The sequence below is a fragment of the Rhinopithecus bieti genome, unplaced genomic scaffold (genome assembly GCF_001698545.2).
Source record: "Rhinopithecus bieti isolate Rb0 unplaced genomic scaffold, ASM169854v2 scaffold_29855, whole genome shotgun sequence".
Taxonomy (NCBI): domain Eukaryota; kingdom Metazoa; phylum Chordata; class Mammalia; order Primates; family Cercopithecidae; genus Rhinopithecus; species Rhinopithecus bieti.
In genome coordinates, this window is record NW_016813109.1 from 470,173 (window position 1) to 497,145 (window position 26,973).

Genomic DNA, 26,973 nt, shown 5'->3' on the forward strand with positions numbered 1-26,973 from the left:
GAGGAGGAGGAGGAGGAGGAGGAGGAAGAAGAAGTGCTAGAGGAAGGAGTAAGAGGGCAAAGGCACCAGAATTCAGACGCAGCTTTAAATTCCAGACAGGGCCAGCGTCGGGAGCATGTAGGAAGCGCCCCTCTGAAAGGAGCCAGAGCCCCGGCTGACTTCGCACTTGAGCTCCAGCCCCGTGGACATTTCCTGTTCTGCCTCTGGAAATTCAAGCTGAAAGTTACAAAACATCCTTTTCTCTGGAACCAAGTGCTTGGTTGGGAGACCATGCCCTCCCCTTCCTTCCTCGGAACTCCTCCCTGATCGCCCCGCGGCTTCCCCAGGAGAGATGCCAAATCAGCGGTAGCAGGTGGCGCAGAAGGGAGAGGGGAGCGACCCTGGGGACCGACTCTGGGGACCCCCGCCGAAGAGGTAGGAAACTGGGGACTGCACGTTCCTGAGGCCACTTCACACTTATTGAGCAAAACGAAGTGCTCGTCCTTTAAGCCCGGGGCTGAGGTGTTTCCCTCGCTTGCGTATGCGCTGGGTGGTGGGTGGACTGGCCACGAATCTGGAAGAAGTTCAGGCATTCCTTTTCCCTCTCTCTTTCCAAGTTGAACTTTAATTATTGGGTCTCTGGAACCACATATTTTGTTTCGTGTGGGAGGTATTAAAAGGCAGAATTCTAGGAAATACATGTTGTGAATCCCTGATTTTTCTCTTTTCTTTTCTCTTTTCTCTTCCCTTTGCTTCTCTCTTCTCTTTTCTTCTTTTTCTTTCCGCCCCTGAAATGCCCAGGAGCAGTCATAAATACCTTCATCTGGGAGTAGATTCGGGGAGAAGTGAGAAGGGGACAGGGCTGGGGAAAACATTCTCACCACCGTGAGCTGGGCGTGGCTGTTTCCCGGGACCTGGGCCATGTGTTCTTCTGGCCCAGATGCTCTCTCCCTCCCTTCCTTCCACCCATTGCCTTGGAGACAACTACCTTGAGTTGTTTCTCTGGGTGCAGGGATGTGGCACAGACCCTGGTGAGGGTCCTTGAGCATCAGTGCTCTGCGTTTATGGACAGAACCCAGGTGCTGTCTAAAACGTTTCTGTCTGGGGCAGAGCTAACTGGTCTACCCAGTAACCTGCCTGTAGCCCTTGCCTTCCTGAGGCACGGGCTCCCGGCAGTTGGTCTCTGGAAGGCCAGCCTTGGCAATACACGTGCTGACATTGGACCTGCTCAGAGAACTCAGCATGGCTTCTGCATAAGGACTACTCAGCTGGGTTCGTGTTTATTTTATACATTTGTTTCTCTTAGAAAATGGCTTTTGAACTTAAAAAACATCTTGTGTGGCTGGGCACAGTGTCTCACACCTGTAATCCCAGCACTTTGGGAGGCCGAGGCGGGCAGATCACTTGACGTCAGGAGTTCGAGACTAGCCTGGCCAATATGGTGGAACCCCATCTCTACTATAAATATAAAAATTAGCTGGGCACGGTGGCAGGCACATGTAATCCCGGCTACTCAGGAGGCTGAGGCAGGAGAATTACCTGAACCTGGGAGGTGGAGGTTACAGTGAGCTGAGATCACACCACTGCACTTCAGTCTGGGCAACCGAGCAAGACTCTGTCTCAAAAAAAAAAAAAAAGAAAGAAAACATCTTGTGATCTAAGGACACCCTTGCTCCTGGGAAGGGATGCAGGTTCCCTTTGTGGCGTTCGCCATGGAGCCTGGGGGCACCTCCTCTTCCCACTTCCAACAAAGTAGCTCCATCCTTACCTGACTTTTATGTCGAGGTTCTCAGTTAAAAGCATGCTTTTAAAACAATTTGCAGAACTGCTGACCTGCAATAAGCAGTGCTTTGCCTAGACTGAAAATGACTGCTTATGGAACAAAGGTGATTGATGGAGGGATTTTTAGCTTGCCCCTGTCTAGGCTCTTACTCGGTCCTCCCATCCGCCTCCTTTAAAGATTGCCTTCTGCCCTTGGGAACCTGCTGGAGGTGGGAGTGCCAACCAGGCTCAGCAAGCGAGCTGTTTCATCTCAGGCACCTGACCTCCTGTGCAGGGACAGACAAGGGGCAGAGCCCCAGAGAGCTGATAATACAACTCGGCCTCTCTCTCCAAGTCTTTTCTGAATTTGTCCTTCTAATTGTGCTCACGGTTATGAACTATGTGATCAATAATTGTAACAGCTAATTATTGATCTTCCTTTACGATATCAGATTACTTACTGAGCCAGGCATGGGACTGAGCACATTACACAGATGAGCTCATGGAATCCTCACAAAGCCCTGTAAGGTGGCTTTTGGCATGACCCCCACTCTGCTGTGTGGAGTGGGAAGGAAGAGCCACTGAGTGACTGGCTTGAGGGCACCCGGCCACTTAATGGTGAAGGAGGGGCTGGGGTCCCTCCCCCTGAGTCTGAGCCACACTGCCTTGAATATTTTTGCAGCCCTGTTTGACAGAAGTAAGAAGGACATTGTTGTGAGTGTGGCTTTTTTGTATTTTGTTCAAGAATGCCCCTGAGAATAGGCTAGGAGGAGCAGGGTCACAGGGTCAGGACGGAATGTTCTGTGGGAAGGAAGAGTGCTCCTAAGAATAAGTGGAGTTAGGATTCTTGTCCAAACTGCATCCCTGATAAACATCACTTTTTTTTTTTTTTTTTTTGAGACGGAGTCTTGCTCTGTCGCCCAGGCTGGAGTGCAGTGGCCGGATCTCAGCTCACTGCAAGCTCTGCCTCCCGGGTTTACGCCATTCTCCTGCCTCAGCCTCCCGAGTAGCTGGGACTACAGGCGCCGGCCACCACGCCTGGCTAGTTTTTTTTGTATTTTTTTAGTAGAGACGGGGTTTCACCGTGTTAGCCAGGATGGTCTCGATCTCCTGACCTTGTGATCCGCCCATCTCGGCCTCCCAAAGTGCTGGGATTACAGGCTTGAGCCATCGCGCCCGGCCAACATCACTTTTTTCTCTGAGAGTTGGTATAGTTTTTGTTTGTTTGTTTTATTTTTTAGATACAGGGTCTTGCTGTGTCATCCAGGCTGGAGTACAGTGGCACAATCCTAGCTCACTACAGCCTCAACCTCCTGGGCTCAAGTGATTCTCCCAGGAGCCTCCCCAGGAGCTGAAACTACAGGTATGCACCACCATGCCTGGCAATTTTTAAAAATTTTTTATTGTGTGTGTAGAGATGGGGGTCTCCCTATGATGCCCAGGCTGGTCTTGAACTCCTGGTCTCAAGCGATCCTCCTGCCTCAGCTGCCCAAAGTTTCAGGATTACAGGCGTGAGCCACTGTGCCCTACTGAGGTGGTAAGGTTCAATGGGAAAGTGCCAGGCTCTGTAGCCTGACTGCCTGGGTTCACATCTCAGCTCTGCCACATTTTAGCTTGGTCATCTTGGGCAAATTACACAAACCTGTGTGCCTCAGTTTCTTCAAAATAATATCCTCTTGAGAAGGATGATAACAACAGTACCTATTTCACCAAGATATCACAAAGATAAAATTAGTTAATCCACATGAAGCATTTAGAATTGCATCTGGCATATGGTAAACATTCAATAAATATGTTATGTGTAAAAGAGGTTGTTGTGTTAACCCAAGGAAAAGTAGCTTGGGGGCAGTCTGGAAACAAGAAGTAACTGGTATTTGAAACTATAAAATGGACACCAACAAATGCAATGTAATTTCAGTTTGAGCTGGGGAGAGGATTGTGCTTGGACTGCAGCTAGGAAGGACTCTGGGAGACAGCCTAGGACCTTCAGGGAAGAGCTTATCTGTTCCTCCAGAGATAAAACTGAAAACAACAACAACAAAAAGTAGTCTTTAGGGTTGGCATTGCCAAATCACATCCTTGCATTAAATGAAGTAAGTGTAGGCTGGGCATGGTGGCTCATGCTTATAATCCCAGCACTTTGGGAGGCCACGGCAGGCAGATCACTTGAGGCCAGGAGTTTGAGACTAGCCTGGCCAACATGGTGAAACCCCATCTCTCCTAAAAATACAAAAATTACCTGAGTGTGGTGCCAGGTGCCTGTAATCTCAGCTACTCCAGAGGCTGAAGCAGGAGAATTGCTTAAGCACAGGAGGTGGAGGTTGCAGTGAGCCAAGATTGTACCACTGAACTCCAGCCTGGGTGACGAAGTGAGACTGTCTCAAAATAACAAGAAAAGAAAAAAAAAAAGAAAAGAAAGAAAAGGAAAGGAAAGGAAAGGAAAGGAAAATGGTATAAGTGTAATTTATTTACCTTTGTAGTTGTGGAAATGAGTCCCACCTCTGACCTAATGTTATATAAAGCAAAAATATGGTTTTTTCTTCTCTCTCTCTCTCTCTCTTTTTTAAATCAATGTCATTGGCTGAACCACTTGTATTTTGGGAAGGATGACTTTAGGATTTCCAACTGAGATATGAAATTTAAGAGCTAAATGTAGCTGATTTAAAACAACGACAACAACAAAAGTAGATCATGACTTACAAAAGAATTCTGTGGTCTTTTCCAAGAACAAATTTCTGAGCTCGGCCTGAGTCTGGATTACATGCATAATGATCTTGAAACTAGTTTGCCAGTTTTTACTTGAAGTAAAAGTAGATGAGAAATAAATCAATGGCTGACATTGACTGAGCGCTTACTACGACCCAGGCATTGTGCTAAGTGCTTCCCGTGCATCACCTCATTTGTTTAATCCTCATGGCCGCCTGTCAGGTGAATACCATTATTATCCCCGGTTTGCAAATAACGATAGCAAGGTTTAGAGAAGGAGATAATATGCACAAAAGCAGATAGCTAGTAAGTGCTGGAGTTGTCATTCTAATTTAGGACTATCTAATTTGGGTATGAGTGTTTAAACCCAACATTATAGTTCTAGTAAATCTAATAATTCCATTTGTGTCTGTTTGAAGAGTATGGCACATAGAAGCTGATGAACAAGAGTCATAACTCTTGCAACATGCGCACAGCGCTAGTCTGGGCGAAACACACGTTTTGGAGAGCAGAGTTTGGAAGATTCAGAGGGCACGGGACAGGAGATGCACGGCGTCATTGCATCTGAGCAAGGAAACTGTTCCAGGCAGCTCCAGGTGTGGGTAAAATCGTAAAGCAAGTTGCCTTCTTCACCTTTCTCTGTGCTCTCCCAGTGGCTTCCCTGCTCATCCCAGGCCACTCAAGGTGTCAGGGATATCTTTTTCTTTTTTCCAGACATCTCAGTCATGCTCTGACAAGACAGAGACGATCCCAGCTGTGGACTCCCACCAAGCCCCGTTCTGCAATAAATACCCTCCGTCTGTCATACCCAGAATTGATCCTCTTTTTTATTTATTTTGGTCCCTTTAACCAGCACTTGATGTTTAGCAAACTGTTTGAAAGTAATCAATGAATTCATACACTGGTGCAGCTCTCTTGGGGGACTTTTAGGCTTCAGTGTGACAGTGACTAGGGGAGATGCACTTAGGGCAGGGAGATTCCCAGGAAACCCCTTGCCCCATGCCACTGTGATTATCCGTTCCCTGGCGGGAAAGGCACTCTCCTTTCTGAGGGTCTGAGGTCCGGACCGCAGGCTCTTGCTGTGTTCCTTCACAGAGAGGCTGCTTACCTGAATTTTCCGAACAATTCCTAGCACGAGCTCAGCAGGCACAGCGCCCGGCAGCAGTAGGAAGTGGATGTGATGTTCTTCCTGGGTGCCCAGAGCCCTTTCCCTCTGTCCTTTTTCTGGGTGGCCCCTCTCCCACCCCATTCCCAGCCTCTCCCAGGCTCCCCTTCCTTCCTCACCTCCAGGAAAGCCTCGAGGCTCTTAATTCACCGGACAACCTTAAAACATACACTGGCCAAGCGTGGGCATGTTTATAACAAGAATCAAATTATTTTGCTGGAAACAAGAGGACAATGGAATTTAGGAATCAGCAGTTCTGGGAGAGTTTTTTTAACATGTTGGAATTCAGGTCCTCCTTAGATGTCCCTGGCTCAAATAATGCACTGTAAACTGTTCTCATTCATGGTCCATCAGTCATTGCGCAGGGTCCTAGTTTAATAAGTAGGGGGACTGGGGAAAGGAAGGGAAACCTGTTGCTCATCCCAGGTCTCCCAAGATTTAGGGGATGGCAGAGAGGGGAGGGCTTCCACACCTTCTGCACTTTCAATCTTCTAGAGGCAATGAAGACACCAGATACCTTCTTCTTTAACTTCAGTCTTTTTTTTTTTTTTTTTTTTTTTTTGAGACAGAGTCTTGCTCTGTCATCCAGGCTGGAGGGCAGTGGTGCAATCTCGACTCACTGCAACCTCCACCTCACAGGTTCAAATGATTCTTCTGCCTCAGCCTCCTGAGTAGCTGGGTTTAAACGCACCTGCCACCACACCAACCTAATTTTTGTAGTTTTGGTGGAGATGGGGTTTCACCATGTTGGCCAGGCAGGCTGGTCTTGAACTTCTGACCTCAGGTGATCCGCCCTCCTTGGCCTCCCAAAATGCTGAGATTATAGGTGTGAGCCACGTGCCCAGCCATAAGCCTGTATTTTTAAAAGGAGGTTCCAGACCGATACAAGCAGAAAGGAAGAGTTGCAAAAGCAGACACAATAAAGAACAAAATGTCCCAAGGTGGCAGGGAGGGCTTGGTATGTTTATTATGCAACGAGGGACTCTCCTGGCCCTTGGAACTTTCCATAGTTTGACTTTCTGGTTAAACATTACCATCTGCATGGCTGCTGGCAGCCAAGGCTTTGCTTGGCCTGCCGGGCCTGGCAGTCGCGTTGCTGGCCAGCCTGAGGGTTGCACCAGCCATAGTTAGCTGCGATACCCCCTAGAGTTTCCTGCGGGAACAACCAGGGGTGCCCGCAGCCTGCTGACACAGCCGGGCGGGGAGTGGCTTGCCTTATGCCTGTCTCCTTGTCTAGCAGATGGCTCTCCAGGGTCGGTCTGGTTTTCGTAGTCTCACGTTTCCTTTTCCAGCACGCCTGTGCGTCTGCATACCACGTGAGAACACAGCCTGCTCTCTTCCTTGGAGTGGCTGGATTTCCAGCAGGCACCGCACGTGCTTGTTCAGATGCAAGGATACGTCATGGAAAAGAGAGGCCTGGATAAATGTATCTTAGTTCATACACAGCTGTCAGGACTTGAGGCATGCATCAGCCGAGCCTGGGAAAAAGCATGAGATCTGCTTGTAGAATCATGAACACCAGAACTGAAAGGGATCTTACTCTCTATTCGAAACCCTTCATTTCACAGCTTTGGAAAAAGAGGCTCAGAGAGGTGGGGAGTTGCCCTGGGTCACAGAGCAAGGTCCAGGGGTCCTTCTATTTCTTGAAACTAAACTGGTTGTGTGGAGAGTCTTGAGAGGAAGCTAAAGTTACATGGGTGCTGGATTTTTCCATTTGGCCTTAGCAATCACTCTCCACCATTTTCCGCCCACACTGTGCCTGGGAGGCTGGCCAGACTGGCACCCTTACATCTGGCTTCCAGGTAGATTTAGCCAGAGGAGGGCACCTGCAGGTAAGTTGAGAGGGAGGGGAGTGTGCCATGGAGGATTTAGTCCACTTCTTCCTTTCCTGCTGCTTCCATGGGCTGGTGGTGTCCCCTGACTGAAGGCCAGGACTCCTGTCAGCAACCGCCCCCTGCACTCAGCATTCTCTGCTGACCCTTCAGGCCTAAGGCAATGACAGCATCTCCTACACCGGGCAGCCCTGGGCTACGCTGCTGTTTCCTGTGGCCTCCCAAACCCTCCTCAGACCTTTGTAAATGGTACCTTTATTAAACCCTCGAGTCAAAGAGTGTTACTTGCTGGGATCCTGATCCTGACTGACAGAATGGATCCTGACCCACCTGAGAGGTGGCTTTGTTTGTTAGCTTAAAAGAGAAAATCTGTAGGAAAGGAAGATGTCCCTGAAATTTAGGAAGAGGCTGTGTTAGTTTCCTGCGGCTGCTCTAACAAATGACCATGAACAAGGTAGCTTAAAACAGAACAAAACCAGAAATGCATTCTCTCCCAGTTCTGGAGGTGAGAACTAGAGTTGACTGGCTGGTACTCCCTCCAGTGGCTCCAGGAAATCATCTGGTCCTTGTCCCTTGCCTCTTTTGGTGTCTGGTGGCTGCCAGCATTCCTTGACTTGTGACCATATCCCTTTGATGTTGACCTCCGTGGTGACATCGCGTGTATGAAATCTTCCTTTGCCTCTCTTGTATAATGATGCTTGGGGTTGCATTTAAGCCCCACCCAGATAATTCAGGATAGTCTCCCTCTCTCAGAAATCCTTAATTTCATCACATTAGCAAATACAGTAAGATATTTACGAATAATAAAATATTGTTCCAAATGAGATAACCTGGCTGGGCACTGTGGCTCATGCCTATAATTCCAGTGCTTTGAGAGGCGGAAGAAGGAGGATTGCTTGAGCCCAGGAGTTCGAAATTAGCCTGGGCAACACAGTGAGACCCCTGCCTCTACCAAAAAGAAAAAAATTACCCAGACGTGGTGGCACATGGCTGTAGTCCCAGCTACTTGGAAGGCTGAGGTGGGAGGATCGTTTGAGCTCAGGAGGTCAAGGGTGCAGGGAGCTATGATTGCACCACTGCACTCCAGCCTGGGCAACGGAGCACGACTCTGTCTCCAAAACAAAAGAATAAGATAACAATAACCTTTACAGTTTCCAGGGATTAGGAACTGATAAATTTGAAGTCATTATTCAGCCTCCTGCAGAGGGTAAGAGAGGCACATCAGAGTTCCCTCAGGACATCTCTAATGACACCCTTATGCTTGACAAAAGTAGTGACCAGTCTCTGGGGGGAGACACATTTCTGAGGATTCTGTTCAACTCCAAACTCTCTAATTCTCTTATCTTTGTGGCTGGCAGCCAGATATCATTGTGACGGTCCCATTCTGAAGTCAGCTGTTTTGTCTACTAGGCAAAGCACTCAGAGAAGACAACATAGTGGGCTGCGATAAGGACACAAAAATTGTGGAAGGGCCCAGCGTGGGGACATTTAGGGTATGGAAGTCATTTGACTCAAGGGTTGGATCCTAGAGAACAAAAATTGGGAGGCCCTCAGAAATGACCTAGCTCTGCCACCTCCTTTACCAGGCAGGGAAAATTAGTCCTGGAGTGGGAATTTCCTTACCCGCAGCTGGTCAGCGACAAGGCCTAGACTAAAAGAGAAGTCTTGGCACTCAATCTAAGGACTTCTCCGCCGTGCCTCCCTATCACGGCTTCTCACCACCTGTCCTCCTCCCCAGCAGTCTATGAGAATTCTTTGCAGGAATTCTACCCCCAACAGTTTCATTTACTGAAAGGTAGTGGGAATGTACTCGATGTCAAGTCTGTGATGCAGCATGAAAGAAGAAACAGCGCTGGGGACGGTGGCTTTGCTCAGTGCCACTCACAGTGTCAGTTCTCAACGAGATCATGGAGAAAGTCTTGCTGTGGAGGCCAGGCAGGGGAGCAACAGTGCTTAGTGAGACAACTGGCTTAGCTTCTGCCACAGGCTCCTTATCTCAGCACTGGCCAGTGTGATGGTCCCTGACTGGAGAACGCCAGGAAAAGCATTGCCTCACTGCTGCTTGAGCAAATCCACCTCCCAAATAGGGCATGGTGGTAGAAGAATATGCCAGAGAAGACAACAATCCCTGTGTCCAGATCCTATCTAGACAATAGAGCTCAGATTGGGAGCCTTTCTTTTTCTTTCTTTCTTTCTTTCTTTCTTTCTTTCTTTCTTTCTTTCTTTCTTTCTTTCTTTCTTTCTTTCTTTTTTTTGAGATGGAGTTTTACTCTTGTTGTCCAGGCTGGAGTGCAATGGTGTGATCTTGGCTCATCGCAACCTCTGCCTCCCGGGTTCAAGCCATTCTCCTGCCTCAGCCTCCCAAGTAGCTGGGATTACAAACATGTGCCTCCATGCCTGGCTAATTTTGTATTTTTAGTAGAGAAGGGGTTTCTCCATGTTGGTCAGGCTGGTCTCAAACTCCTGACCTCAGGTGATCTGCCCACCTAGGCTTCCCAAAGCACTGGGATTACAGGCATGAGTCACCGTGCCCAGCCTGGGAATCATTCTTTAAGGGAAGTAATGATATTCTAGAGATCTTCCTGTAGTTCCTGACTCACAGAGCACAATTTTTGTGAAGATTAGAAGAGGCTGGGTATGGTGGCTCACACCTGTAATCTCAACACTTTGGGAGGCTGAGGCAGGAGGAGCTCTTGAGGCTAGGAGTTCAAGACCAGCCTGGGCAATATAGTGAGACCCCCCATCTCTCCAAAATGTGAAAAAAAAAAAAAAAAATTAGTTGGGTGTGGTGTCAAATGCCTGTAGTCCCAGCTACTTGGGAGGCTCAGGTGGGAGGATGGCTTGAGCCTGGGAGGTCGAGGCTACAGTGGAGCCTCAGCCTCCCAAAGTGCTGGGATTATATAGGTGTGAACCACCATGCCTGGCTACATAAATTACTTGGAATTCCATCATGGACATTTGTCTCTTCTCTTCATTTATTTATTTGTTCAATCATTAACTTATATCTGTAGGGACTCATGGATTTCTTTTAATACTTTGGGTTATAATCAAATACTGATTTATTAATTTTGTTGCTCAAATTGTTCCAGCTTCACCCATTGAACACTCTCTTATTTGGCTAGACCCCATTATTGTGGGTCTTGGTGTTGTATTTGTATTTTGAGCACTTTTTTTTTTAACCTTCTGGTGCTGCAAGATACTCCAGGATCATCTTATATGTTCCCTGACCAAGTCCTAGAATCAGCCATTTCTTCAAGTATCCCTGGTTCCTTTCACTGGTGCATGATGTTGAAAACCAAAATCTTGGTACTAGATGTGCTTGTTGATACTGGGGTGTCATTGGTTCTAGGCCCTCTCAGCTGATAGGGCAAGAAGATATATGTGTGTGTGCTGACTTCTTTTTTTTTTTTTTTTTTTTTTTGTGATGGAGTTCACACTCTGTCGCCCAAGCTGGAGTGCAGTGGCACGATCTTGGCTCACTGCAACCTCCACCTCCCAAGTTCAAGCGATTCTCCTGCCTCAGCTTCCTGAGCAGCTGGGATTACAGGCACCTGCCACCACGCATGGCTAATTTTTGTATTTTTAGTAGAGAAGGGGTTTCACCATGTTGGCCAGGCTGGTCTCCAACTCCTGACCTTGTGATCTGCGTGCTTTGGGTTCCTGAAGTGCTGGGATTACAGGCATGAGCCACTGCACCCAGCCCGTGTGTGTTGACTTCTATGTGTAGCCATCTGTATCTATATTAAGCTAAACATGAATTCATATTGATGTCTGCAACTCTAGTTCATTGTCATATGGGTCACTCTAGAACTCCCCTTGCTTACCTATAACTTTCCACTATGACCTGAAACCTGGCTCCCACCATCTGCCATTCATCTACTCAATTGTTCAACTGCAATATACACTTATAGTGGCATTAGAGTTGTTAACATGGATCCCCATGAGAAACAACTTTATCAACTAGATGACAGTGCTTATGTACAGTTTCTTTCACCTTTCATCTTAACAGACTCCACTCATTCCTAAAGTTACTTAGGTCAACAGTTTTTCCCTATTCCATCTTCAGTGCAGTTGTTTTATACATTTGTAATACAGTTAGATTGTTTTGTCAGAGTCTGCATTTCATCTGCATTTCCTCTGAATGCCTAAATGATTTTTCTTCGATTTGCATACATAAAAGTTCACTTTCTGTGCTATAAAGTTCTATGTGTTTTGACAAATGTATAATGTTCTGTTTCCACCATTACAGTATCATATAGAACAGTTTCACATCCTAAAAATCCCCTGTGGTTCACCTATTAAGGCTTACTGAGGAGTAACACCTAGGGGAGGAGAAGGACAGAAAGCAGGATTGGATAATAGAGCCTTCAGGCTGTGATGCAAGAAAAACAAAGTCTCTGCCTGCTCCATGGGGAGCACCATAGCAAAGCTTGGCCCTTAGAGGAGTACCCTGTTGGGCAGCAGTGGCCAGGACTTTATCCTACTGCCTTGCTCAGCCATTGTTTGGGGGCTGCCAGAGAAGACTGATTTCAGCTCAGGAGAAGAGACAGACCCAGAAGGCACTAACAGCTGGAGATTCTCAGCTGACTACATTTCTTGAAGCTGGCTTGCTAAGTCCTTTCTTGGAGAGCGATCTGAGTGCTGTAACTCTGGGTGTGCCAGAAATATCTCTGAGGATTCCAAGCAGGGGTTGGCTGGCCACTGGTCAGGAATCTTGAGCAGAGGATTCCTCCATCAGGTGAGATTTGGGACCAGATGATCCCATTGGTCGCCGTCAGCCTGCTTCAATCCAGGTGATCCAGCCATTCCATTCCACACATTCAGCCCACTTTGCTCAAGCCTTTGCTTCCCTTCTTGCATTAATTATCTTATGCTCTGCTGCATCCTAGAGGTAGGCTCAGAACACCTCCTTTTCCCCAGGGACCGTTATTGGAGGGCCAGAGAAGCCAAAAGACAGAGTCTAGGGTTGCCCGCACCTTTTTGATCCCAAATGCTCAAGAAAGTGGTTACAGTACCCATAGCAATATAGATCAAGGAGTTGAATGTGCATAAAAAGTTTGTGACGATGGGCAAGAAAATGGAAACATTCTAAGCTAAGACTTCAAAAACCAAATCTTTGTCTGAAATGTCTCCTCCCTGTGGAATGTGCAAAAAGCAAAACAGCACTCCCTACTGATCTATGCGTATACCACACCTGGCAGGTACCATCCTTTTATTTTCTTCCCTCTTAACTCTCATTCTTATAGTGCTCCTGGATTTTCATTGGCAGGCGCAGAGTCATTTTAGTGCAATTCTAATCTTTCTCCGCAGGAAGATGGAAAACTTTCAGACCTCTTGAAGAAAGCATGGCTCTGATGTTGTGTTCTATCTGTCCTTATTCTTCCTTGTATTTAACCTCCTTCAGGTTAAAAGCCCGTTGTGTTTTGTTGTACCTTGGCAGCTCTCTCTGGCTCGCAAGTATCCTAAAGTCACTCACTATATGGCCTCTAGGGACAGTCTTGACGTCTAAGCCAAAAGAACCTTTTATTTTACTTTGTCTGTCTTTAGAGATTTCCTTTGAATGTTTGCTTCTGTTCTGAAGCATTTTCAGGCTCCATAGACCTTGATTGTTTTGCTCAGCCAGGGCATTTTAAAAAATATTCATGCTGCATTTTTTTTTTTTTTTTTTGAGACGGAGTCTCCCTCTGTTGCCCAGGCTGGAGTGCAGTGGCATGTTCTCTGTTCACTACAACCTCCATCTCCCAGGTTCAAGCAATTCTCCTGCCTCAGCCTCCCAAGCAGCTAGGGTTACAGGTGCCCACCACCATGCCCGGCTAATTTTTTTGTATTTTCAGTAGAGATGGGATTTCACCATGTTGGCCAGGCTGGTCTCAGACTCCTGACCTCAGGTGATCTGCCTGCCTCTGCCTCCCAAAATGCTGGGATTACAGGCATGAGCCACCGCACCTGGCCCATGCTGTTATTTTTACACAGTGAACTATGCATACTGATTTTAATTCCAAAGGCTCACAAATTAAAGAGCTTCTTTGAACCCAGGCCCTCAGGATTCTTGCAGTCTCCTGGTTTTTCTGTCTGCTTTGTCATTTTGCAGTGGAATGACTAAAGCCAGACCTGCTGGGTTAGTGAGTGGAAATAAAGTATTGGTGGATGAATTCCTCCTGCTCTGCCCTTCGACACAAGACTGTGGGGTTGGAATCCATGTTTCAATACTCAAACACTGCACCAGCTCACGACTGCAAAATTAGATGAGACCCCAAAAAATACAAAGAGTCAATATTCCAAGAAGATACTTGCGGTTACTGGGTCCAGGATGTTTGAATTATAGGTAGACTCTGTCTCTGCCAGGGACTAAAATACTGCCAGGGAATAAAAAATAGCCTGTTTTTTTTTTTATATATAAATCAATAAAAATCTCAGAAAGGGCACACTGTCCCTGAACCATTATATACGAAAAGAAGTGACAAGTAAATGGAACAAAACACAAGAAGATTATAAAAACAAATGCTTTTGTTCCTCTCCCTGAAAATACAGACTGACATTGTACACTTGGCAGCTGTTTCCACAGCAGGGAAGCAGGGTCGCAGGTCTGAAGCATGAGTTCTCTTCTGGAAACCTCCTACTTATAGGTGACAGTTGCATCACCTTGAAATGGAGGAATAAAGACTTTTTTTCTTTTTTGCCAGAATTCAGCATTGCTAGCACAAAGTGTTACAGAACAGTGACATACAGAGTGGCTGGTAGAACTGCAGAGGAATTTCTGAAAGCCTTAGGCAAGAGGTTGGAAACTTGCGCTGGAAACTTACCTTATGATTAAGCATGTGACTCCCACCTGACTTAATTCTCTTCCAGTCCCAAGGGTTCCAAGGCCAGAGAAAGGTCCTAGTCTTGATTGCTGGCATGTTTACTCTTGCAAGTACACTGAGATTAAATGCAAAGACAAACCATCAAAGGTAATTCTTTTCTTTGACATGGAATATACCTGGGATGGATTTTAATGTAAAAATTTTTATTTTCTAGTGAAAAATAACAGATGTGAAATCTTTGTATTTGGATTAAGTGTGAATGAAGGAAATAACGATCGAGGAAAGAACAAAGGACTGGGTGGCGGTGATGAAAGCTGAGTCCTGGTTCTGGCTTTGCTATTAACTATAACTTGGGCAAGTCTCTACTTCTGCTGCATAGAATAAATTTACTTACTTCTTTTTCTGTTTGTTTGTTTTGGTTTTATTTTGAGACAGAGTTTCACTCTGTCTCCCAGACTGGAGTGCAGTGGCACGATCTCAGCTCACTGCAACCTTCGTCTCCTAGGTTCAAGCAATTCCCCTGCCTCAGCCTCCCAAGTAGCTGGGGCTACAGGCACGCACCACCACACCTGGCTGGTTTTTGTATTTTTACTAGAGATGGGGTCTCACTATGTTGGCCAGGCTGGTCTCGAACTCCTGACCTCACAAGATTCACCCGTCTTGGCCCTCCAAAGTGCTGGGATTATAGGCGTGAGCCACTGCACCCGACCAACTTACTTCTTTACTTGTGTGAATGAAAGAAGGTGGAACTACATGGCCTCTGAGGACCTTTCCAGCTCTGTTCTGTGAGTCAGTTTCTTAGTTTTGATTTTTCATTGTTTAGGCAGTGGCAAAACAATAATGTAAAGTGGGTTATGGTACAGATTTGCAAGAGGTTCATCCTGAGGCTGGTAGCAGGCCCCAAAAAACTCTTACCTCATCCATCATTTTTGCAAAGATGAATGCAGAGTAAGACAGACATCAAGGTAGGCATTCAGTATGTATTTGTTGAATGAATGAATGAATGAGTGAATGAATAACTCAGGCAGCCTTGAGGAGGAAGAGAAAGGAAACATTCTGCCAGAAGAAATATAAGAGGAAATGTATTTGGGACAGGGGATGGATTTGCTTGATAATAATGGCTGGGAGGCAGTTTTATAGACATTTTCAGCTGCAGCTGAATTTTAGGTCTGGGCAGTATTAGGGTTAGGGCTAGTTTACAGAGCACTCCTTATCTATAGAGTAGGGTGAAATGATTGCTGGCAAGGCTGCTAAGAAATACAGTTCTTCCAGGTACAGGTGACTTGACTACAAGATAATGGTACTCTTTTTTGCCCCAATTTAATAATGAGTGTTAATTAGGATTTGATCTGGCTGACTGTTATAGAAACTCAAAATAATAATGACTAAATGATATATATGTTTATTTTTCTCTCACATAAAAGAAATCTGGGCCAGGCTTAATGGCTCATGCTTGTAGTCTCAGCTATTTGGGAGGCTGAGGCAGGAGGATCACCTGAGCCCAGGAGTTGGAGGTTGCAGTGAGCTACTGCACTCTAGCTTGGGCGACAGAGTGAGACACTGTTAAAACAAAACAAAAAAGAATTCTGGGTGGGCAAGCTAGGGCCAGTTCAGAGACTCCATGGTTTCAGGCATTCAGGCTCCTTTAACCTCAGCACATGGCTTGTACTTCAAGATTAATCACGGCTGCTTGATGGCTGGTCCAAAGGTAGTGAGTTATGTCTTGTTCACAGTCAGTTACAGATCAGACTCCTTGTTCTACTCTATCCCCCCTTCTCACTAATGCACTCGACAGGTCTTTAAAAATAATACATGGCTGCTTGAATTCAGCGATCCCATCAGCATCACAGCCAGCAGGGAGAAGAAAAGACCAATAAAGGGCTCACCTCTGCATTCCCCATTCACGATAGTTCCTGGAAGTTGAACTTGACACTTCTATTTCTTTTTTCCTTGTTTGTATTTTTAGTAGAGACGGGGTTTCACCCTGTTGGCCAGGCTGGTTTCGAACTCCTGATCTCAGGTGATCCACCTGCCTCAGCCTCCCAAAGTGCTGGGATTATAAGCATGAGCCACCGCACCCAGCCTGACACTTCTATTTTCATCCCATTGACTAGAACCTAGTTACGTGGCCAAACATAGGTGTAATGGAGACTGGAAAATGCAGCTTTTATTCATAATAGCTGTGTGCCTAGCTACCAGGGTTGGGTTTTGTTTATTTGTTGGTTTGTTTGTTTTACTTAGAAAGGGAGAAGTGCTACTAGGATATAGTAGCTTCTGCCACTTAGAGAGATTACAGACTTATTCCAACCACGTGATGATGCCCCCATTGCTCAATTCCTTTGGCTTGTATCCCTTAAAATTGCCCATCAGGGGCCATAGGAACTATTTTTTGTATTCTTTGATTTTAAAAGTAGTCTAAGTCCACACAGGACAACTGTGATGAGTGTGTGTGTGTGGCGGGGGGCGGGTGATAAAACTGAATGTGACCATAAGAATAATATACGGGCTTCTGCTTCTGGCTATTATAGATGATTCTGGGTATTATGACCATTCCTGCAGAAAAAAACTCTAAAATCTGGACATGATACACAAAGTGACTGCCTGAAGGAGTTGAAGAGAGGGCAGAAGTGGATCGCCTCTGCTGTTGCATGTTGGTTTGGAGAACAGAAGATGAGGAGCCAAATAAGCAATTCCTTCAGCCCCAGGCTCCTAGCACTGGGCTGCGTGTAGGCTATGCATTCTGGGGAGTGAGGAGATCAGGAATGCTGAAAATAAATGAAGGAATCCAGAAAAGCAAGAGTCAAAGAGGGCATCTGCAGGCCAAATCTCTGATCAACCCCTGACCCACATATACACAAAATACACTCAAAGCAGCTCAGCTAAAAGACAAAGGATCTGCACTCAGACTAGAGCTGCCTCCCCAGAAACAGAGTTTGCAGTTCAGGCCCAGCAAGAAAATTACCTGCAAAACAGAAGACAAACAACATCCGTCAGAGAAAAAGAACAGAATCTGGAATCTTCACAACTTAGCATTCATCATATCCAAGATTGAAACCCAAATTACATGACATATTAAAAAACCAGGAAAATGGAATATAGTCTTAGGAGAAAAGTCAATCAAATCTGACCTGGAGATGAATGAGATATTGAAACTTAAAAGGTAGGGGTTTTAATTTTTGTTTTCTGGGTTTTCTTCTGTTTGTTTGTTTTTGTTTTTGAGATGGAGTCTTGCTCTGTAGCCCAGGCTGGAGTGCAGTGGTGTGATCTTGGCACACTGCAGCCTCTGCCTCCTGGGTTCAAGCAATTCTCCTGTCTCAGCCTTCCGAGTAGCTGGGACTACAGGTGCACGCCACCACGCCCAGCTAATTTTTGTATTTTTAGTAGAGACAGGGTTTCACCATATTGGTCAGGCTGGTCTTAAACTCCTGACCTCGGGTGATCCACCTGCCTCGGCCTCCCAAAGTGCTGGGATTACAGGCATGAGCCACCGCTCCCAGCCTTGTTTTCTGGGGCTTTTTTTTGAGACAAGGTCTCACTCTGTCACACAGGCTGGAATGTAGTGGTGTGATCCCAGCTCACTGCAGCTTTAAACTCCTGGGCTCAAGCAATCTTTTTGCCTCAGTCAGCATGCTTGGCGAATTTTAAAACATTTTTTGTAGACATGGGACTTGCTCTGTCGCCTAGGCTGGTCTTAAACTTCTGGCTTCAAGCAATCCTCCCGCCTCGGCCTCCCAAAGTGCTAGGATTACAGGTGTAAGCTCTCCTGCCCAGCCGGCAAGGGTTTTAAAGTGTTATGTTATTTTTTTAGAGTTATTTTATATGTTATTTTATAGTTTTGGGAGGTTTTATAGCGATCTACAATGAAGTTTAAAAATTAAGAAAAAAAAGCTTGCTTTTGATGAATCAAAATCTCAGCACAGAAATGGGACATTTCATCAGAGAAACAGATACAATAAAGAAGAGCCAAATGGAAAGCCCCCTTTTTTGGTTGCTCTCTTTCTGCTTTCAAGGTTTATATTAGCTTGGCTTAGATGTGCATTGGAGTGGACTTCGATATGTTCATTCTACTTGGTGTTTGTCTAATATCTTGTATCTGCAAATCTCTGACTTTTATTACAGCTGGGAAGTGTTTGGTTATTATTTCTTTAAATATTTTTTCTACTTCAGTTTCTTATCTCCCTCTGAGATTTCAGTTACATGTATGTTTGTTTGATATCATCTAACAAGTCTCTGAGATTTTGTTCATTATGTTTTAAATCTTCTTCCACTCTGTTACTCATTTTGAGTAATTTTGATTGATCTGTCTTAAAATTTACTCTTTCCTGTAACATGTCCACTTGGCTGTTAACTCCATCTGGTGAATTTTCTACTTAAGAAATTATACTTTTCAGCTGTAGAATTTACATGAAGAAGTACATTATCAACTGTAAATGGGCCATGAAAAGCTAAGGTTGAATTTTGTAATTTGTAAATCAACTATTAAACATAATGCAGAATAGCTATAAAGCATCAGGAAAATTAAAATGGAATACATCTTAAAATATTAAATAATTTTTAAAGGCAGGAAAAAAGAAATGAAGAAACAAATGTCAGAGGAGACAAATAGAAAACAAAATAAAACAAAAATGATAGATTCATACCCAACCATTTCAAAATTACATTAAACATTTATGAGCTAAGCACTCCAATTAAAAGATAGAGATTAATAATTGTTTTAAATGGATACAAAACAAATATAGCATCTCACCAAAGAAGATACACAGTTGCCAAAAAATTTGAAAAGCTGTTTAATAGTATATGTTATTAGGTAATCACAAATTAAAACAACAATGAGATACCACTACATATCTACTGGAATAGCCAAAATTCAAAATGCTAACACCACCAAATGATGTGGAACAACAGAAACTGTCATTCATTGTTGATGGGAATGCAAAATGGTTTGGCCACCTTGAAAGACAGTTTTGACAGTTTCTTGCAAAACTAAACATACTTTTACCATATGATTCAACAGTCTTACTCCTGGGTATTTACTCAAATGAGCTGAAAACTTATATCCACACAAAACCCTGCACATGGATGTTTATAGCAACTTTATTCATAATTGCCAAAAACTGGAAGCCATCAAGATGTCCTTCAGTAGGCAAACGGATAAACTGTGATATATCCAGACAATGGAATATTATTCAGTGTTAAAAAGAAATGAGCTGTCAAGCCATGAAGACATGGAGGAATGTTAAATGCATATTACTAAGTGAAAAAAGCCAGTTTGAAAGGGCTGTGTACTGGATGGGTCAAGCTATATGACATTCTGGAAAAGGCAAAACTATGGAGACAAAAAGATCAGTAGTTGCCAAGGGTTGGGTGGAGAAAGGGATGAATAGATGGAACATAGAAGATTTTTAAAGGAGTGCAACTATTCTATATGATACTGTCATGGTGGTTATATGTACATAAATACATTAGACATTTGTCAAAACTTATAGAATATATAATACCAAGAGCAAACTCTAATGTAAACTATGGACTTTGGATAATAATGATACATCAATGTAGGTTCATTGATTGTAACAAATGTACCACTCTGGTATGGGACGTTGATAGTGGGGAGTCTGTATGTGTAGGGGTAGGGGGTGTGTGGGAACTCTCTGTACTTTCATCTCAATTTAGCTGTGAATCTAAAACTGCTCTAAAAAAATCCGTTTTTTAAAAACCCAAATATAAACTGTGTGCAAAGACATACTTTCAATATAAAGACAGAAGGAAACCAAATATAGATGGATAGAAAAAGATATATTATGTAAATAGTAAGCACAAGAAAGCTGGAGTGGCTACATTAGTATCAAATAAAAATAGATTTCTTAAAAAAGTATCATAAAAGATAAAGAAGGGCACTTCAGAAGAAGAAAAGGAATAATTGTTCAAGATGACATAAAAATTACAAATTTGTTTGTGCCTAATAATAGCCTCAAATTACATAAGGCAAAAACTGATAGAATGAAAGGAAGAAATAGAAATTATAATTGGAAATTTTAATGTCACTCAGAAGTTGATAGAGTAACCAACAAAAAATCAGCAAAGACAGAAAATCTGAACAACGTTATCAATCACTTTGACCTAATTAATATTGTTAGAACATTTCACTCAACAGTAGCAAAATGCACATTCTTTTCAAGTGCACATGGAATGCTTACCAAGGTAGGCCATATTCTGGACCATAAAAAAGTTTTAATAAATATTAAAAAGGTTGAAATCAGATAATTTGTTTTCTGACCACAATGAAATTAAATTAGAAACCAAAAACAATAAAATAACTAGGAAAACCCCAAATATTTTGAAACTAAACAACACACTTCTAAATATTTATTGGGCTAAAGACTAAATCACAAGAGAGATTGAAAATATTTTGCACTGATGATAATATAAATACACGTATCAAAATTTGTGCAATGTAGCTAACGTAGCACTTAGAGGGAAATTTACAGTTTTGAAAACCTATAAGAAGTGGGGAAAGGTCTTAAATCAATGATCTTAACTTTCACCATTAAAAAATAGAAAAAAAGAGTAAATTGAACTCAACGCGAGCAGAAGGAAGAAAATAATAAAGATAATGACAGAAATCAATGAATTAGAGAACAGGAAAAAAGAGATTAAAAAATCATTAAACCCAAAAAACAGTCCTTTGAAAAAACTAATAAAATTGGTAAATCTCAAGCCTGACTGGCAAAGAAAAAAAATGAACAATATCAAGAATGAAAGAAGGGACGTTATTACTTGGGATAGTAAAAGAACAACAATTCTCTATTGTTATGAACAACTTTATGACATTAAATGTGTCACAGATGAAATGGACACATTCTGGGAAAGACATAAATTATAAATCTGATCAAAGATGAAATAGAAAGCTTGGACAGCCCTGTATCAATTACAGATATTGAATTTGTAATTAAAAACTTTCTGACAGAATTCTGGGTTCAGATGCTTCATTGGTGAATTCTAACAAACATTTATGAAAAAGTAGTACCAATCCTACAAAAACTGTTTAATAAAGGAGGAGGCATGATTTTATGATGCCAGTATTATTCTAATTCTACAGCCAGGTGAAGACATCTTAAGAAAAAAAAAATTACAGTCCAATATCCCTCATGAATATAAATGCAAAAATCCTCAACAAAATATTAACAAGCCAAATCCAGCAGCATATAAAAAAGGCTATACATGTGATCAAGTGGCAATGCAAGGTGGTTTTTTTGTTTGTTTGTTTTGTTTTGTTTTGTTTTTTGAGATGGAGTCTTGCTCTGTTGCCCAGGCTGGAGTGCAGTGGTGTGATCTCAGCTCACTGTAACTTCTGCCTCCCAGGTTCAAGCGATTCTCCTGCCTCAGCCTCCTGAGTAGCTGGGATTACAGGTGCACACCACCATGCCTGGCTAATTTTTGTATTTTAGTAGAAACAGGGTTTCACCATGTTGGTCAGGCTGGTCTCGAACTCCTGACCTCATGATCCACCCGCCTCAGCCTCCCAAAGTGCTAGGATTACAGGCGTGAGCCACCACGCCCAGCCAATGTGAAGTTGTTTTAACAGCTGACAGTTAATCAATGTAATTCAACAAATTAATAGAATAAAGACAAAAACACAGGCACAGTGGTGCAATGTAGCTAACGTAGTACTTAGAAGGAAATTTATCATTTTGAAAGCCTGTAAGAAGGGGATAAAAGGTCTTGTAGTCCTAGCTATTCAGGAGGCTGAGCCAGGAGGTTCATTGGAGACCAGGAGTTAAAGGTTGTAGTGTACTATCATTGCACCTGTGAATAGCCACTGCACTCCAGCCTGGGCAACATAGCAAGATCCTGTCTCTTGAAGAAAAAAAGGAAGAAGGTGAAAACAATATGATCAGTTCAATAGGTGCAGCAATAGCTTTTGTCAAAATTCAACTCCTTTTCATCATTAAAAAAAAAAAAAAAAAACTTTCAGCAAATTAGGAATAAATTAAAACTTCCTCAACCTGATTAAGGGCATTTACAAAATCTATCAGCTAACATCCTACTACAATGTGAAAAACCAATGCTTTCTACCTAAGATGAGGTAGAGGGCAAGGATGTTGGCTCTCACCATTTTTATTTAACTTAAATTGTATAGGAGTGCCTAGTCAGTGCAACAAAGCAAGGGAAAAATAAGGTATACATGTTAGAAAGGAATAACTAAAATTGTCCTTATTTACAAGTGACATTGTACAGAAAACCCTAAGAAACCCACAATAAAAGCTATTAGAGGACAAGTTTGCAGGATAAAATATACAAAAATCAATTCTATCTCACACACTAGCAACTAACATTTGGAAAGTTAAATCATAAGACACTTTGTTTACAATAGCATAAAATACTTAGCAAAAGACATGTATGATCTGTAGGCTGAAAACTATAAAACATGACAGGAATATCTACATAAATGAAGCGCTATACTGTGTTCATGGATTCAAAGTGTCAATATTGTTAAGCTGGCAATCCTTTTTGAATTATTCAATAAATTCAATGAAATTCCCATGAAAGTCCTAACAGGTTTTTTTTTTTTTTTTTTGAAAAAAATTTACAAGAATATTTTAAATGTTATATGAGACGTCAAAGGACCTAGTATAGCCACATCATTTTGAAAGAGGAGAACAAGATTGGAACACTTCAACTATCTGATTTCAAGAACAGTATGTGGCTCTGAAGAAATGAACCAATTTTATTCTTTGATCTATAAATTGGCATTTAAATAATTTCCAAATGAGGAGAGATGGATAGCTCTGAGATAAGCATGGGACTTCCCAAGGTGGCTAATTTGAAGGGTAATTCTCCTTTGGGATGATTGCTAGGGGCAAAAAAAAAAAAAAAAAAAAAAAAAAAAAAAAAAAAAAAATCCATATTGAAATTAAGGTTTGTACTCAAGACAACTGGATTTAAGTATTGGATGCACCATTCAGCTCTCTAAAACTGAGTTTCTTCATCTTAAAATGGGATGTGCAGTGTAAGGATTAAGGGAGTAAAGTATAGAGGGTAAGCCATGTGCTATAGCGTTGGAGCTATCTCACCCAGGTTTGAATCTAGCTTTGCCGTTTTCTAGCTATGTGGCCTTGGGTATGTTTAACCTTACTATGCTTCATCTTGCTCATTTGTACAGGCTCTGCTCGTTTTATTGCATTTCACTTTATTGCACTTCACATATATTGCATTTCTTAAAATTGAAAGTTTTTGGCAACCTTGTGTTGGGTAAGTCTATTGGTGCCATTTTTCTAATAGCATGTACTCACTTCATGTCTCTGTGTCAGCATTTTTTAGCAATAAAGTATTTTTTAAATCAAGTAATTTACATTTTGTGGACATAATGCTATTGCACACTTAATAGACTATCGTATAGTGTAAACATAACTTTTATATGCACTGAGAAACTGAAAATTTTGTGTGATTCGCTATAATGCAATATTCACTTTATTGCAGTGGTCTGCAATGGAACTTGCAATATTCTGAGGTGTGCCTGTAAATGAGAATACTAAAAGTGCCTAGCCATAGGGTTGTGGTGAACAGTAAATGACTTAATAAATCTAAAGCATTTAGAACAGAATCTGGGCACCAAAGTGCTCTGTAAGTATTACCCACTGTTATTTTTTTCCCAGTGCTATAAGGCCCGAATGTGGTTACTTTTGTTAACCACCAAGTGTAGTTCCTAGTATCCAACAAATGTTAGTGCCCATCCCTCTGCAGAGCATAAGTAGCTTTCTGGGGATAGAGTTTGACACTGAAGGATGTATTTTGCAATCTTATGGGCAACCTTGAGTTTCAACGGCTTAAATTTTCTTTCCTTGCTATTTTTCCAATGTTTAAAAAATATCTTCTTGGCCAGGCACAGTGGCTCACACCTGTAATCCCAGCACTTTGGGAGGCCAAGGCAGTGCGGATTGCCTGAGCTCACGAGTTCGCAACCAGCCTGGGCAACATGGTGAAACCCCGTCTTTACTAAAATACAAAAAAATTAGCTGGATGTGGCGGCGTGTGCCTGTAGCGACTTGGGAGGCTGAGGGAGGAGAATTGCTTGAACCTAGGAGGCGGAGGTTGTGGTGAGCGGAGATCGCACCACCGCACTCCAGCCTGGGCAGCAGAGCGAGATTCCGTCTCAAAACAAAAACAAAACCCCAAAAAACCCGAAACCAAAAAACAACAAAAAAACACTTCTTGGCCGAATTGTAATGTACAAGTGGAAACCTTAACCATGGACATGAAATTCTACCCCACCTGGACTCCATCACAGGCCATGTGTCCTCTTTGGCTCCAGCTGGTCATTGTGTTCTGCAGCCCACTGACCCAGAGACTAAAAAATAAGGGTTGCTTCCCTCCCTCTCTTTTCATTCTCCTCCTCCTCCTCCTTCTTGTGTCACAGTCAGGTATAAATTACAGGGCACCAAAAAGTAGTAGATTTTATTCTATGTTCTGTATCAAATGCAATACCAAGTAGTGTCCAGCTATGATCCTCCTGCCCTCTACTTGAAGGAAAACTCCTCAGTTCTGTGAACGGTTCTGAGCCCCAGAACTGGCATCATAAAATTTCTCAGTCATTGGGGGCAGACAACAGCAGGGTTGCCCACAACTTACAGCTGGCCTCTGAGTGTACCATTTTAGAACCACGCCAAGGGAGAAGGCATGTTTCCATTTCTTTAATAACTTCCATCAGAGCAGAAATTGTGATTGCATAATGACAATCCAATATCATCATTAGGGATACTGAAGTGTTTTGTTTTGTTTTGTTTTTTGGAGACAGACTGTCGCTGTGTTGCCCAGGCCACAGTGCAGTGGTGTCATCACAGCTCATTGCAGCTTTGATTTCCTGGGCTCAAGGATCCTCCTACCTCACCCTCCTGAGTAGCTGTGAGTGCAGGTGAGAACCCCACCATGCTCAGCCAACTTATTTTTTATTTTTTGTAGAGACGGGGGAACTCTCTATGTTGCCCAGGCTGGTCTTGAACTTCTGGGCTCAAGAGATCCTCCCTTCTTGGCCTACCAAAGTGCTGGAATTACAGGGGTGTGAGCCACCGTGTCCAGCCTTTTGTTTTTAATTGAAACATTAAAAAGCAAGAAAGAGTTTAAACCCAGGGACGTTAATCAGACATCCCACAGTCTATGCCTTTCTTGGAGATCTGCAGCCAAGCCCTGCGATGGAGAAACAGATCTTGGTTCTGCTTCCATGAGAGGGACAAAGCATTATATGTTGTGGGGTAAGAGGTGTCTGGGGATCTCTGGTCTGTCCTGGACATTTTTCCTGAAAAGCCCTCATAAGTTTAGTCACAAAGACAACACTTCCCTTCACTGTGTTCACTCGGCCTGGCCCAAAGCCCCAGCTGCCATGCCAATTAGGGCAGCAAACCCAGTAAACAACATAAAGCAAAACCAGTCAACACACAAGCATCTTTGCAGAGATGCCCTTTGGGTCCCATACGTTAAATCTTTCACATTATTTCACAGAGTTCCTTTTTCCCTTGTCTCAATTTCTCTGTAATACAAGAGGGTGTAGGCTTCACTCTTTCCTCTTTCTTTTCTTTTCTTTTCTTTTTTTTTTTCTTTCTTTCTTTTCTCTCTCTCTCTCTTTCTTCCTTCTTTCCTCTCTCTCTCCCTCTCTTTCTTTGCTCTCTCTCTCTCTCTCTCTTCTTTTGTTTTTTGGTTTTTTGGTGGTTTTTTTCTTTTTAGTGGCCGGCAGGGGTCTTGTCTGCTCACCAGGCGCTGGAAGTTGCAGGTGGCCCAAAAAACCTCCGTTCACTACAACCTTCTTGCCCTCCCGGTTTCAAGCCCAATTTCATTGTCTCAGCTTCCCAAGTAGTGGAATTACAGCATGCCACCCACACGCTCGGGTTAATTTTTTTAATTTTTAGTTTAGGGACAGGGGGGGGTTTCGCCATATTGACCCCCCAGCTGGCCTCGGAAACTCCCTCTGAACTCCAAGCTGGCCACCCGGTCTCAGCCTCCCAAAGTAGTGGGATTACAGGGTGAAGCCCACTGCATCTGGTCCTTTGTTTCCCCTTACTTTCAGACCATTTTAGTGGCGGCCACCTGCTGCTTTCTGGCACTAACTTAATAGTAATAAGATTCTCCCCAGCCAGGGCCCCCATCTTGTTACCCAAGACCCAGGCAAAACTTCCCCATTCCACCCCTCTTTCTCTGCCTCCCCTCTTCTTCCTGACATGACCGACTGAGGAATTAAAAGGACTTTCGTACTTAGGTAGCGGGAGCTGGGGAGTGTTCCTCTGAAGGAATTGCCAGCCTCTGACAGGGTGTATGCTTTGCATTATCCATACACTTCAATCACATTGCCATTTAGTGTTCCAAACAGGACTGTGGGAGGGGTACTTTGGCAACTTAAAAGAAAGAGATTTACCTGCAGGGAGTTCCAAGGGCTGAGCGAGCTATGATCATGCCCACTGCACAGAGCAAAGACCCGTCTCTAAAAACAAGAAAATATCTGCCAGAGGTCAACTTTCTTTAGCCATTTGAAATTCTTCATAAGAAAAAATCTCCAATTCCAAGCCTGCACTCATACCATTACTAATTTTCTATTTTCCCCACTTCGAAATATACTGTCTAGTCTTACCATGGTCACACAATCTGCGACCCTGGGAAACTTCTGGCTAAGTATACTTAAGAGATAAATTATAAACAGTAGTCAAACGTCTGATACATAAAAGAGGAGATCTTGGCAGGGCAT

At 43.4% G+C, this 26,973-nt stretch overlaps 1 protein-coding gene across 4 annotated transcripts in view; it reads left to right on the forward strand.

Annotated features, from left to right (window-relative positions):
• The first annotated feature begins 13 nt into the window (after positions 1–13).
• Positions 14–26,973, forward strand: part of TACC1 (transforming acidic coiled-coil containing protein 1) — a 126,793-nt gene continuing 99,833 nt past the window's right edge. For 2 of the 4 annotated variants that reach the window (XM_017847661.1, XM_017847665.1), the window contains exon 1: positions 14–414. The gene's annotated coding sequence lies outside the window, so the exon portion shown is untranslated. Of the gene's footprint in view, positions 415–3,060; positions 3,104–4,865; positions 5,043–26,973 lie in introns of those variants that run through there. The other 2 variants (XM_017847664.1, XM_017847662.1) reach the window with 2 other exon arrangements.